This window comes from Brassica oleracea, chromosome C5, assembly GCF_000695525.1.
Source record: "Brassica oleracea var. oleracea cultivar TO1000 chromosome C5, BOL, whole genome shotgun sequence".
Lineage (NCBI taxonomy): Eukaryota > Viridiplantae > Streptophyta > Magnoliopsida > Brassicales > Brassicaceae > Brassica > Brassica oleracea.
The window spans coordinates 1,816,405-1,830,287 of NC_027752.1; positions in this window are offsets into that span (position 1 = coordinate 1,816,405).

Below are 13,883 nucleotides of genomic sequence, written 5' to 3' on the forward strand. Positions count from 1 at the left end.
CAAACTTTCTCCAAAGTATCAATGTATTTTGAGAGAAAAAAAAAGATAAATCCCAAAATTATGTCTAAAAGTATTTTTAGAACTTTTAAAAACGAGTGGCCCAGTTCACAAATCTGAAAAGGCCCATAAAATAAGTAAAACTCGACCAATCAGAGTGTGGGAGCGGCTTCGTCATCCCGCTCCAAACACCCGCTCCATGGATCGTGTGAGGCACAACAAGCTCCTCAGACCGCTGCACACGACTGCTCCACTACTTAGCTTCGAAGTTGATGCCCGTTGGAGGATGCGAGCGGGTCGATGATGTCGTAACATAAGCCCGCTCCAACTCATGCTCATGGTAGGACGAGAGCACTATCTCGCAACGTGACCTCGCTCTAAGACGAATCCGGTTTACAACGACTTACACACCTCGATGCCACGAACCGGCTCCAACACTTGAAGACTTCGATTGAGCTTGGATGATCACGCTCTGTGTACTGCGGCTTCACTTGGTCTCAGCGTAGCCTCGCTCCAGCACCCGTTCGGTCTTCAGTTCGTGGTACCAAGTCATCTTCTTCACGTCACCGTGCTCTGTTCCTCCTCCGTAACCGTCGTCCTCAGCCAAGCTTCGCTTTCTTCGTTGGTATGTCCCGTCACACGATTCATATTCTCTGCCGTATGTCCGCTTCTCTTATCCACGCCATGAAGCCGCTCTGCATCTCGAGATTGGAGACCATGGTTGGTCATCTCTGCCCTCTCCGATGCTCCAATCATCAATCCCGATCGCCTCAGCTCTCCTCCGCCGCACAGTCCGTGGTACCAGCTTCGTCTGGCGTCATCAGTGTTGGACCAATATTTTATTGGCAATAAGTGAAAACGAAATGGGCTTTGGGCCAATCATCTAATAAGCCTTTGAGGCATGTTGATTAATGAATGGAAATAGGGAAAGTCCCACATCGGGGAGAACTGGAACAAATGAGGAGTATATATATGTACTCACTTTAACTCATGTTCAAATGGCGCACATGAGAGGATAGGCTCGCCCCCTACGCGTGCGCCGCCGCCGTCCGGCCGGCTCGGCTCGGCGTGGGCGTGGGCTTGGGTTTGGGCTTGGGTCTAGGTGGAGGGCCTTCGGGCCAATAAGATTCTTTTTGGACCAAGTTAAGCTTAACTTTTTGCCATTTCATCTCTAAAAAATAGCTTGACATTTGTGCATAAACGACATGTAGTTTGTCTAAAAACGACACGAAGTTTAGCTGTTCGAAATGGATCAGAACGAGTCAACAAGAGAGAAACTTGCGGAGAAAGCTGCTCAACGTTCCACTCCGAGATCCTTGAGAGATTTTCAAAAAACGTTTGCAACAGCTTCAAAAAACCGCTCCTCATCTCCTCTTTATATATCGACTCTCTTCCTTCCTCATTTCTTAATTTTTTTCACATTGAAACCAACAGCAAAAATTCCCTTAGCGTAAGTCTTAAATACGAGAGTGTTTCGTAGAGTTTATAGTTCGTTAGAGCGATCACGAGTGAAGCGTGATTCGTCTGCCATGGTTGTATCCTAGGACTCGATATTCGTACAGTCCCGTTTCACTAACGGAGCGAATATTTAGAGTTAAGGAAAGAGATCATATCTCGACTCCATGTCTCTTTGCGAATACGATTTCTTATCGTTCTTGTATTCGTTTTTTACATTCTTCTATTTCCTTAACATATCGCTTTTACTATATCGTTTATTTCAGTCCGGTTATCTGCTTCTACAATCTTAACTTTATTTTTGCTTTATATCTAAAGCGTTTGATCGGATTGAAAAACGGTTTTATGAAACGGTTTAACAAGGATTTGTTAATGGATTTTGGAACGATGATTGCGTTTTGCTCTGTAGCACTACCGCGAAAACGTTTATTGATATAAGTTTCTTACTTATCTCATAACTATGTTTGCGACTTGCTATATGCTTATCCGCGAAACCTTTCTTAGATCTTCTGTAAACGGGTTTGCGATTTGCTTATAGCATCTTCCGCAAAACGTTTTAGATACATTATTAATCAAGACGTTCTATACATGAATCATTTCAATAACCACTTTCTTAAGCGAGTTTGTGAAATTTTCTAAGTCATAAAAAACTGTTTCTGCGAACGCCTTTAAGCGAGGTTGCAAAACGTTTTCTCAAGACTTATATCGATATGATTTGGTTCAAACACCAAAAGTGAAAATCGATTTTAGAGTATTATTGTTTGCTTAAAAATAATAAATAATATGTTATTTGTTGATTAGATTACTTCCGCCTTCATGTTTTCTCTACAGAAAAAATGACGAACGATAACAATAGCCCCATTGACACCACCAATGTCACTACAACTCCACTCAACGTTGCAGCCACTGATGCAACTGTGACAGCCGCTGGAAACATCACAGCGTCAACCGCTGCAGCAACAACAAGCACTATCCTCCTTGCGGGAAATGCTGCTGATGAAACCACACGCTGTGGCCTATTCGGTGCTGGTCTTTATCATACGGGTTCAGTTTCAGCAACCGCAAGTGGTCCGGTGGCAGTTCAAACTCCTCCGTCTGTCCCTAGCGTGTTCACTCAAGGACTGATGTCAGACAAGTTTGATGGCAAAGGCTTCAAAACGTGGCAGAAGAAGATAATGTTCTTCCTGACAACGATGAAGCTGGACAAGTTCATCTAGGAGGACAAGCCCCTTATTCCTTACGGGATTGATGATGTTCACAGTCTCGCAACTGTTGACATATGGGTGCATTTTGACTTCATCTACAAAGGTTACATTTTTGGTCGTCTCATTGACCCATTGTACCGTGTCTACTGTGAGATACCCACGGCGAAAAAGCTATGGAGATCACTGGACAAGAAGTATAGAGTTGAGGACGTTGGCTGCTAGAAGTATGTGGTCTCAAAATGGTGGATTCAAAACCTATCATGGATCAGGTGGAAGCGCTTCAGCTCATTTGCCATGAAATCGCTGCTGAAGGAATGTCCATCTGCGAGACATTCACAACTCTCAGCTTCATTGAAAAACTTCTTCCAAGCTATGCAGATTTCAAGAACTACTTGAAGCACAAGAAGAAGAAGATGAGGCTTGAGGAGCTCATCATGAGGCTTCAGATGGAATCCAGAAACCGAACTGCTGACAAGGTCACTACTAAGGAGCACAGTGTCAACATGGCTGAGCACAAAGGCAAAGGAAAGGCATACGCCCATTCTCCTGCCAAGCCTTCCAAAATTGCTGCAGCCCTGAAGGCTTCTGGAAAAAACTTCAAGAACAAAGGAATTGAAATCAATGCGAATGCGAATGTGAAGAAGTTCAAGGGGAAGTGTCACTACTGCCACAAAATGGGACACAAGACTGCTGAGTGTCGCAGCATGATTAGAGATGAGAAGCATCAAGCGAATCTCACTGAGGAGGATCTCGTTGCAATGGTGACTGAGGTCAACGTGGTTGAAGGCAGCAACCTCAAGGAATGGTGGTATGACACAGGAACGACCACCCACATTTGCACTGATATGGCGATGTTCAGCACTTATCAGAAAAGCAAGACTCAGGAGAAGCTGTTCATGGGAAACATTGCAGTCTCCCAGATTAAAGGCCGCGGCAATGTGGTTTTGAAGATGACATCTGGACGTGAAGTCACTCTGACGAATGTGAAGCATGTGTCTGACATGAAGAAGAACTTGGTCTTGGGAACCTTGCTCAGCAGGAATGGATTCGCCACAAGTCTTGAGGCGGACAAGCTCGTGATTAAGAAGAATGGGATGTATTTGGGAAAGGGGTATGTTAAGGATGGACTTGTCAAGATGAATGTAATGACAGTCCCTCCGAAAGTTGTAGCTCCAATTGTTTCAATGAATAAGAATCCAGTTGCTTATTTGGTTGAGTCTTTTAATATATGGCATGAAATATTAGGCCATGTAAACTACAAATCCATACAAAGATTAATGAATTTAAATCTGATTCCTAAATGCAAAACAAGTAAACAAAAATGTGAAGTATGCGTATAGGCTAAGCTCACAAAAATGTCATCACCTCGTGTTGAAAGAACTAACAAACCTCTAGATTTAATTCACACCGACTTATGTGATTTAAAATACATACAAACTAGAGCTGGAAAAAGTACTTTGTGACCTTCATAGATGACTGCACAAAATATTGTTATATATACTTGTTACATAGCAAAGATGAAACCTTAGAAAAATTCAAAGAATTTAAAATCGAGGTCGAAAATCAGCTTAAAACAACTATTAAAGTAGTTAGAAGCGACAGAGGAGGTGAGTATGACGGTCCATTCAATGCATTCTGTAAAAAACATGGAATAATCCATCAAACTACAGCTCCTTACTCACCAGAATCTAATGGAGTTGCTGAACGCAAAAATCAAACTCTAAAAGAAATGATGAACGCAATGTTGTAGGAACCTGGGTTACCCCAGAACATGTGGGGAAGCGTTGCTTACCACTAATTATATCCTCAACAAAATTCCACACAAAGTAACTGGCAAAACTCCATATGAATTATGGAAAGGTAACTTTCCTTCGTATAAATACCTCAAAGTGTGGGGGTGCTTGACAAAAGTTGCGGTACCGCCACCAAAGAAGGTCACTATTGGACCTAAAACAGTGGATTGCATCTTCATCGGACATTTACATAACAGTAATGCTTATCGATATCTGGTACACAAATCTGCAATATCAGACATTCATGAAAATACAGTCATGGAATCAAGAAATGCATCTTTCTTCGAAAATATTTTTCCATAAAAGGAAAAACAAGGTTCAAAACGAACTCGAGAAGAAATAGACAATGACAAGAACTCAGAAACTGAGATAAACGTCGAGATTTCTATAAATGATGTTTCAGAAAATGAAGAAAAAGATGAACCTCGAAGGAGCAAAAGAGCTCGAAAGGAAAAATATTTTGGTGAAGATTTCTTAATGGCATTTTTAGTAGAAAATGTTTCGAAAACTTTGGCAGAAGCCATGGCTTCACCAGAAGCTCCATTCTGGAACGAAGCGGTCAGGAGTGAATTTGATTCGATCATGCAAAATTATACTTATTACATAACGGATTTACCACCTGGCTGCAAAGCATTAGGGACTGCAAAGCATTAGGAAATATATGGATAATGACACGAAAACCTGGTGAAAAATACAAATTTAGGCTTGTAGTTCAAGGATTCCGACAAAAGGAAGGCTTTGACTATTTTGATACATATTCTCCAGTAACGAGAATAATATCAATAAGACTGATAATAGCAATTGAAGCCTTAAAAGACCTAGAAATCAATCAAATAGATGTAAAAACCGCTTTTCTAAATGGTGATTTAGAAGAGGAAAATTACATGAAACAACCTGGAGGTTTTGTCGTTCCCGGACAGGAAGACAAAGTATGTCGACTTGTAAAGTCACTTTATGGGCTTAAACAAGCTCCTAAACAATGGCACGAAAAATTTGACAATACAATGATGTCAAATGGTCGTCGATATACAAGTAATCCAGGTCATACACACTGGAAGGCTATAACGAGAGTACTTAATTACTTGCGCTACACCAAAGATTTTGGGCTTCACTATGGTAAAGAACCAGCAGTTTTAGAAGGATGCAGTGATGCTAACTGGATATCAGATTCTAAAAACTCAAAATCCACAATTGGATATGTCTTTACACTAGGAGGAGCAAAAATATCATGGAAATCTACCAAACAAACAGTGTTAGCTAGATCCACCATGGAATCTGAGTTCATAGCCTTAGACAAAGCAGGAGAAGAAGCTGAATGGCTTAGAAATTTTTTGGAAGATATTCCTATGTGGGAGAAACCTGTGCCAGCTATACGCATACATTGTGATAGTCAATCAGCTATAGCTCGGGCTCAGAGTAAACTCTACAATGGTAAATCTCATCACATCAGAAGACGACATAAAACCATTAGACAACTTATCTCAACTGGTGTAATCACAATAGACTACATCAAATCGGCTTACAACCAAGCGGATCCATTTACAAAAGGTTTGTCACGAGATGTTCTTGCTAAATCATCAAAAGGAATGGGTTTAAAGCCTATAACGAATGAGGATGCTTGATTGCAACCCTACCTATCATGACTGGAGATCCCAAGACGTAGGTTCAAAGGGAAAACAAAATCAAACTGAATCTAACCAAAGCACTTGAGACAAAGTAGTCTCTTCTCATCTGCTAAGATGATAAAAGTGCTAACAAATGTAAGAAGGATAATCAAAAGCTTTTAATGATTCCATCGCTTCTAAAGCGGAGTATTACTCAATATTTTTCATGGTCAATCACCTAATGAGTGTGAAATGGGGCCGTTTCTAGGAGAATGAATGTAAGGCTATATTCTCTAAGATCACTCATGAAAACCAGGAATAGTTCAGGGCCACAATGAACACAATAGAGAACTAAGTTCTACGAGAAAATGAAGTTGTGTTATGCCTGTTATTCTGGTAAAGTAAACCCGACAGATATTAACTATGAGTGGTTTAAGGCTTAAAAATTCCACCAACTCAAACACAATGAATTTTTCGCAAACACTCTCGATAAGTCTGTCTAGTCTAGTCATGATTAGAATAAATATATTTTTAGAGTCTATGGAGTCTGCATTTAGTCTACATATGTTTAAATTCATTTGTATTCATGTGAGGGATTGTTGGACCAATATTTTATTGGCAATAAGTGAAAACGAAATGGGCTTTGGGCCAATCATCTAATAAGCCTTTGAGGCATGTTGATTAATGAATGGAAGTAGGGAAAGTCCCACATCGGGGAGAACTGGAAAAAATGAGGAGTATATATATGTACTCACTCTAACTCATGTTCAAATGGCGCACATGAGAGGATAGGCTCGACCACAATGAGCGCGCCGCCACCGCCGCCGTCCGGCTCGGCGTGGACGTGGGCATGGGCGTGGGCTTGGGCTTGGGCTGGTGGAGGGCCTCCGGCCCAATAAGATTCTTTTTGGACCAAGTTAAGCTTAACGTTTTGCCATTTCATTTCTAAAAAACAGCATGACATTTGTGCATAAACGACATGTAGTTTGTCCAAAAATGACACGAAGTTTATCTGTTCGAAATGGATCAGAACGAGTCAACAAGAGAAAAACTTGCGGAGAAAGCTGCTCAACGTTCCACTCCGAGATCCTTGAGAGATTTTCGGAAAACGTTTGCAACAGTTTCGAAAAATCGCTCCTCGTCTCCTCTTTATATATCGACTCTCTTCCTTCCTCATTTCTTAATTTTTTCACATCGAAACCAACAACAAAAATTCCCTTAGCGTAAGTCTTAAATACGAGAGTGTTTCGTAGAATTTATAGTTCGTTAGAGCGATCACGAGTGAAGCGTGATTCGTCTGCCATGGTTATATCCAGGGACTCGATATTCGTACAGTCTCGTCTCACTAACGGAGCGAATATTTAGAGTTAAGAAAAGAGATCATATCTCGACTCCATGTCTCTTTGCGAATACGATTTCTTATCGTTCTTGTATTCGTTTTTTACATTCCTCTATTTCCTTAACATATCGCTTTTACTATATCGTTTATTTCAGTCCGGTTATCCGGCTTCTACAATCAGTTCATCTCCGTCGTGCTGCTCATCGTCGTCGTCGGGATCGAGCTGGAGAAGATCTCCCATGGTGATTTCATAGAATATTACAGAACAGGTCCCTGAACTTCTAGTTCTTGACAAAACGGCCCACGACTTTGTAAATTGCATAAACATCTTTTTGATTCAGCCCCAAACATTTTAATTGCCCAGACCAGCGCTTTTCATAATTTCTCAATCAGTCCCTCGCCTTTTGATTGTTTCCAAATCAGCAAGAAAGTCTTGAATACACAAGAATGACTTCACATTTTGGCTCCAAACTTCCATTAGTGCAATCCAAACCCTAGAATATGCAAATGGACAAATGTATGCAATATATACACCTAAATGCAATCTAGAATGATCATAATAAACTAAATTATGAATCTAAAACTCATCAAAATCATTAGATATTAGAGGTTAGGGTCGGTATCCTGCAGGGCTGTGAACCTGGGTTCACGAGACAGGTTGTCACATTGATCCTGCTCGAGCAGTTCTCTAGACTCTTTTCGCATTAACTTCTCTTGGCTTCGTTCTCTGATGGCAGTTCCCTGATATCCATACAAGTTATTTTATGACAGATTAGTCGGGAATCGCGGAAAAGATAAAATAGTGGATTCAGTTAGGTTTTCTTAAGTTTAATTTTTTTTTTTTTGGCAACCATTTTTCTTAAGTTTCTACAAAGTTTAAACTCACCATTTTATTGCAGCCTTCTTTAAACATTTCAAGGAATCTAGCTACCCAACGATCTGCATTCTCCACCCACTCATTACGAAACGTTTTAAAAGTTTGGATCTGGAAGTTTGCTTAGTAAACCACATCAGCACTTAGAACTGACTCTAAACAAAACGAGATAGCCAGCAAGAACTAGTGATTGGAGATTATTACACTTAGTATGTCATATTCAAACACACGAATCACAGCAAACTCACACACAGTACGTAAGAATAAAAAGAAAAAAAACAGACTCATGATATTAATCTAACAAAGAAAGGTGAGAAAATACAAACCTTTCCCCCTATCTTTCTCTTGTTGTTCTTTAACCTTCTCCTAAAGTTTCTTCAACCTCATATTAACTCTAAGTCTCTCTTCCTGTTGCTCCTGTGAGGTAATATTTTGTTTCTGAGGTAAATCTTGATTTCGCGATGTTGGTAACATATCCTTGATGTTTTAAGTTGTATGCGAACATGATTTTTTGGATGAATCAGAATAAAAAGGCTGTCTTTTTTTTTTCTTCAGTGCACAAACTCACTCCTTGAATGGGATCTTATTTGGCAGATTCCTTGTTGGTCTTGGTACTGGCGTGAACACAGTACTTGTTCCTATTTATATATCCGAGGTAATAAAATGTTTGATTCCTTAACATCGATCTTACTTACTCCCAATATTATAAGTTGTGTCCTTAGCATTCTTTTGATTAACATATTTCGTATGTTTGATGACAGTCTCTCCCTTGTACTTGTGAGAAGTGTCATCATTGCAGCATCCCACTAGAAGGTAAGCGTTTGGAAACCTATTAAGCCAATACCACAGCAATGCACACAGTATAATGAATACATGAAACGAATCTACACCTACAGCAAAAGTCAGTTCACAATAATAAACATAAGCTATTCTATAATTCGAAGAGATTACCGCGAGATTCTACGAACATGACTCAGTAAAACCCGAACAAAGACACTGAAACTTGAAATAGAGTTTGAAGAATATTTTTGAAATTGAACTGAACCGGTTGGTCCGATATCGCACATTTTTCAATTTCCATTAACTATATTAATGTACTGTTAATTAAATATTTGATTATATATATGCCTTTAAATATTTCGGTAATACACTGAAAAAAATAAAAGAAGTTAAAAATCATTTTTAGCAGCATTATTCCAAGCTCAATCATTTCTTATATATTAAAGGAAAAACATTTTGAATTAAATACATTCACATTAGCTCTGACATGTGGCGGCCTGACAAGGCTTTCAGAACAAAGATGGTGACGCGCCAGTGGCGCGTTTATAGAGCTTTTCAAAAAAAATTGTTGTGTTTTGAAACACAGTTTCCTAATTTACGATAAGGGATGTGAGACACAAACTTTTCAAAAGCAAAGCTGACTTTCGAGTTTTTTCATAACGCAATCAAAGCCTGTAATTAATGAAATAGAGCTTCAGGTTGAGATGAAGAAGAGATTTTTATTTGAAGAGGAAAGGCAAGTGCCTTGGACGAAGACATAGAGTTTCAAGGACACGTCTAAAACCGTTAACCCACGTGATCTCTCTCTCTTTCTGTTACGTACATGTTTGTTACAGGCGCATATGAGACAAAGAAAACATTGCTGGTAAAAAGGTAAAAGGCTTAACTCTGGTTTGACATTACAAATAACGGGTTTCTTTTTCAATAAATCTCTGCCTACTCGCTACCTAAAAGAACACATTTACATAAGGACAGAACTTAAAAAATTTCATCGCTAAAATAGAGAGTTACCTCAACAAGATAGTTTTCTGCAACCTCAAGAAATCAGTTCAAGTGTTAACCTCATACGAGAGGCAAGAACTATCTAAAACGTTCAAGAGTCCTGATAGTTTCGTGGAGGCTATTGCTATGAATGCATGTAGGGAGCAGTTCGTATAATGTTTATCAGAGGAGCTGAAGGGGAAAGACTGTCTCGAGTGGTGGATCAAACTACTCTCTGCTCATGGTATTGATAACTACGCAAGAGTTATGTACGTGATGGTGAGAACAAGTGTCCAGTCCGAGAGTATCATTGCTTCTCTGACGCATTACTCTCAAGAATCACTAAAAGGTTTTGTTGATTGAACTGTCATGAGCAGAGGGAGATCGTTGAAGCCATTGTAACTCTTTTGCTGAGTGACGAGAGAGGATCAATCATCCCTCTCAGTTTCCTCCTTGGAATGTTAAAGATCAGAATTACAATTGATATGGAGATCTCTTACATGCATGAGCTAGAACGTAGAATAGGTCAGCAGTTAAAGAGCGCGAGACTTGATGATATGCTTAAACCTTCTATAGGAAGGGAAGAGTCTATTTATGATGTGATTACTGTATGTAGGATACTCACGCTTTCTTGAGAGGGTTGATGAAGAAGATGAAGACAATGGTTATGATATAGACTCCACTGGTCATCACCATGGTTCGTTTCTGAAAGTGGGAAGGATCATGAATGCGTACTTGGCTGAGATCGCACGAGATCCATACCTGAGTCTACAGAAGTTCACAGCCATTATATAGAGGTTACTTGATTATGCACGTATGTAAGCCCCTTTTTTTTTTGAAACACATGTAAACCCTTTCAAATATAATACACATGTTAATTATTTCAATCCAAGTTTTATATGTTTTATTTGAAATTATGGTGTGAGGTTATTTTGTTACGAGTGTTTGATCTGCATGGACCTTTGCAAATAAGCATTCGAGCAATAGATGGCTCCTAAACTTTCACATAGCTGATTTTGGACATAGCTGATTTTGGCAAACACGTGTTCTTTCAAGTTTGCATATAATATTTAGTTTTATAATTTTGTATAAACTCATGTAAGCTATATGGACCTCCATCTCAAAGCTTTATGGACCACTTATTAAAAAAATTATAAGTATATGAGTTCACTAATGTAAGAAATCTGTTTGGAAAGACATTGAAAATTAAATAACCCTTATATATATTTTTACTTAGTTTGACATCCAAATTCAACCCCATGTATAGTTTCCATGTAGCTAAAAATACTTAAATCTTTGTTGTCCTTTACGTTCTTTGGTATTTATGAGGGTGCATATTGAAAGAAACGTGTTCGACCTTTTCTACATTAGTTGGAGAAGTTTCTTTGAAATCCGTCTTTCCATATGTCTATATACAATATATTTTTATTGCATAGATTGTGTTTTTAAAATTTATCATTATTATTATCATAAGACCAATATCAAGAGACCTCTTATTGTATTTCTATTGTATATATGGAAATCTATACTATATAAAAGTTGAGGTTATAAACCATCGAGAGCGTCCACATAGGATTTTAAATCACCAATCGTAGTATGACAAATCATTATTTAAGTTTACTATTTTTAAAAATGCTAATATTACAAAAAATATATATTTCATAATAAAAATATAATTCAATATCAAATAAGATACATTTACAAAAATAAAAACATTATACATATATGGACTTAATATATATATATATATAATATTAATTTCGAAATTCTACATAAATTAATAAAAATAATAATTAATTTTAAAATGTAATAATTCAAACAATTATAACTTTAACTCATGATTTTCAAAATTTAGGCTATATGCTATCGAAAATATTTATAAATAACATACATTATATATAAGCTAAAAATATAAATCAGTGATAAACAATTCATTATATTTTGATTAGGATTTAAAAAATTTCGCAAAATCATTTAAAATAAAATAGAAATAAATATCAAACAAGGTAAGTTAACAAAAGTAAAACATTATAAATAAATTTATTTAATATATAATATTTCTCAAAATGTAACATTAAAATAAAATACAAAATAATAATTAATATTAAAAATACAAGATTCAAACAATTATAAGTAAATAAGGTAAGACTATAAATCAGTGAGAAACAATTGATTATATTTTGATTAGGATTTAAAAAATTCCATAAAATCATTTAAAATAAAATAGAAACCAATATCAAAAAAGGTAAGTTAACAAAACTAAAAAGTTATAAATAAATTTACTTAGTATATAATATTTCTCAAAATGTAACATTAAAATAAATATAAAATAAGAATTAATATTAAAAATACAAGACTTTCAAACAATTATAAGTAAATTAATTTAACTCATGATTTTCAAAGTTTAGGCTATATACTATTGAAAATACTCAAAATAACATTTACTATATATGAGACTGTAAGTCATTGAGAGTATACACACATGATTAGAGAAAAAAATCAAAATATAAAAAAAATCATAATTATAGTTTACTATTTTAAAATGTTAAAATTTACAAAATTGATAATACAAAATGGAATTCAACATCAAATAAGGTAAACTATCACATAAAAATTGAGGCTTTAATTTATTGAGACCGGTAGGATTTAAAATAATCAATCGTATTAAGGCAAATAAGCATTTTAATTTGTTATTTTTAAATATGTCAATGTTTCCAAAAAAGGTTTATTTCATAATAAAAAAGAAATCAATATCGAATAAGGCAAACTAACAAAAGTAAAAACATTATACATTCATTAACTTAATATATATGTAATAATAATTAATTTTGAAATTTAACATAAAATAACTAAAAATAATAATTAATTTAAAATGAATAATTCAAACAATTATAACTATAAATTTAACTCATGATTTTCAAAATTTAGGCTATATGCTATTGAAAATATTCATAAATAACATACATTATATATAAGTTAAGGCTATAAATCAGTGAGAAACAGTTCATTATATTTTGATTACGATTTAAGAAATTCCATTAAATCATTTAAAATAAAATAGAAACCAATATCAAACAAGGTAAGTTAACAAAAGTAAAGTATTATAAATAAATTTACTTAATATATAATATTTCTAAAAATGTAATAAAATACAAAATAAGAATTTGTATTAAAAATGCAAGACTTTCAAACAATTATAAATTGATTAATTTAACTTATAATATACTATATATGAGGCTATAAGTATATGAGGCTATGAGTCATTGAGAGTATACACATAGGATTAGAAAAAAAACAATTAAAATATGAAAAATTATAATTAGTTTACTATTTTTAAAATGTTAAAATTTCCAACAAAATTGATAATACAAAATGGAATTCAACATCAAATAAGGTAAATTATTAAATAAATCATTTAAATTAAATTGATTCATAGATATAATACAATATTTTTTCTTCCAGAACACAAAATAAAAATATACTCTTCAGAATAAAATTTCAAAGTGCATTTTCAAAATAAATTATAAATCAATATCAAATATATTTTCTTTAATAATATCCAATTCGAAAAACCAAACATAATCTTCATGAACAATGAACGCGTCAAGAATAGAGGATTTAAAGTGAATGAACAATAATAGTGAATGAGAAATAGTACAAAGAAAAATGTAAAACATCAGCGACAGGAAGTAGACATACAACGCCGAAGACAAAATCCAATATACAAAAAATGTATCACACCAAAAAATTGGATAGAGTAGAGAATAATTTCAATATAAAAAAATATTTGAAATTTACATTTGCTCTCTCTAAAAGATGTTAAGTAAGAGAACATAGATAGAGAGAAAGAGAACA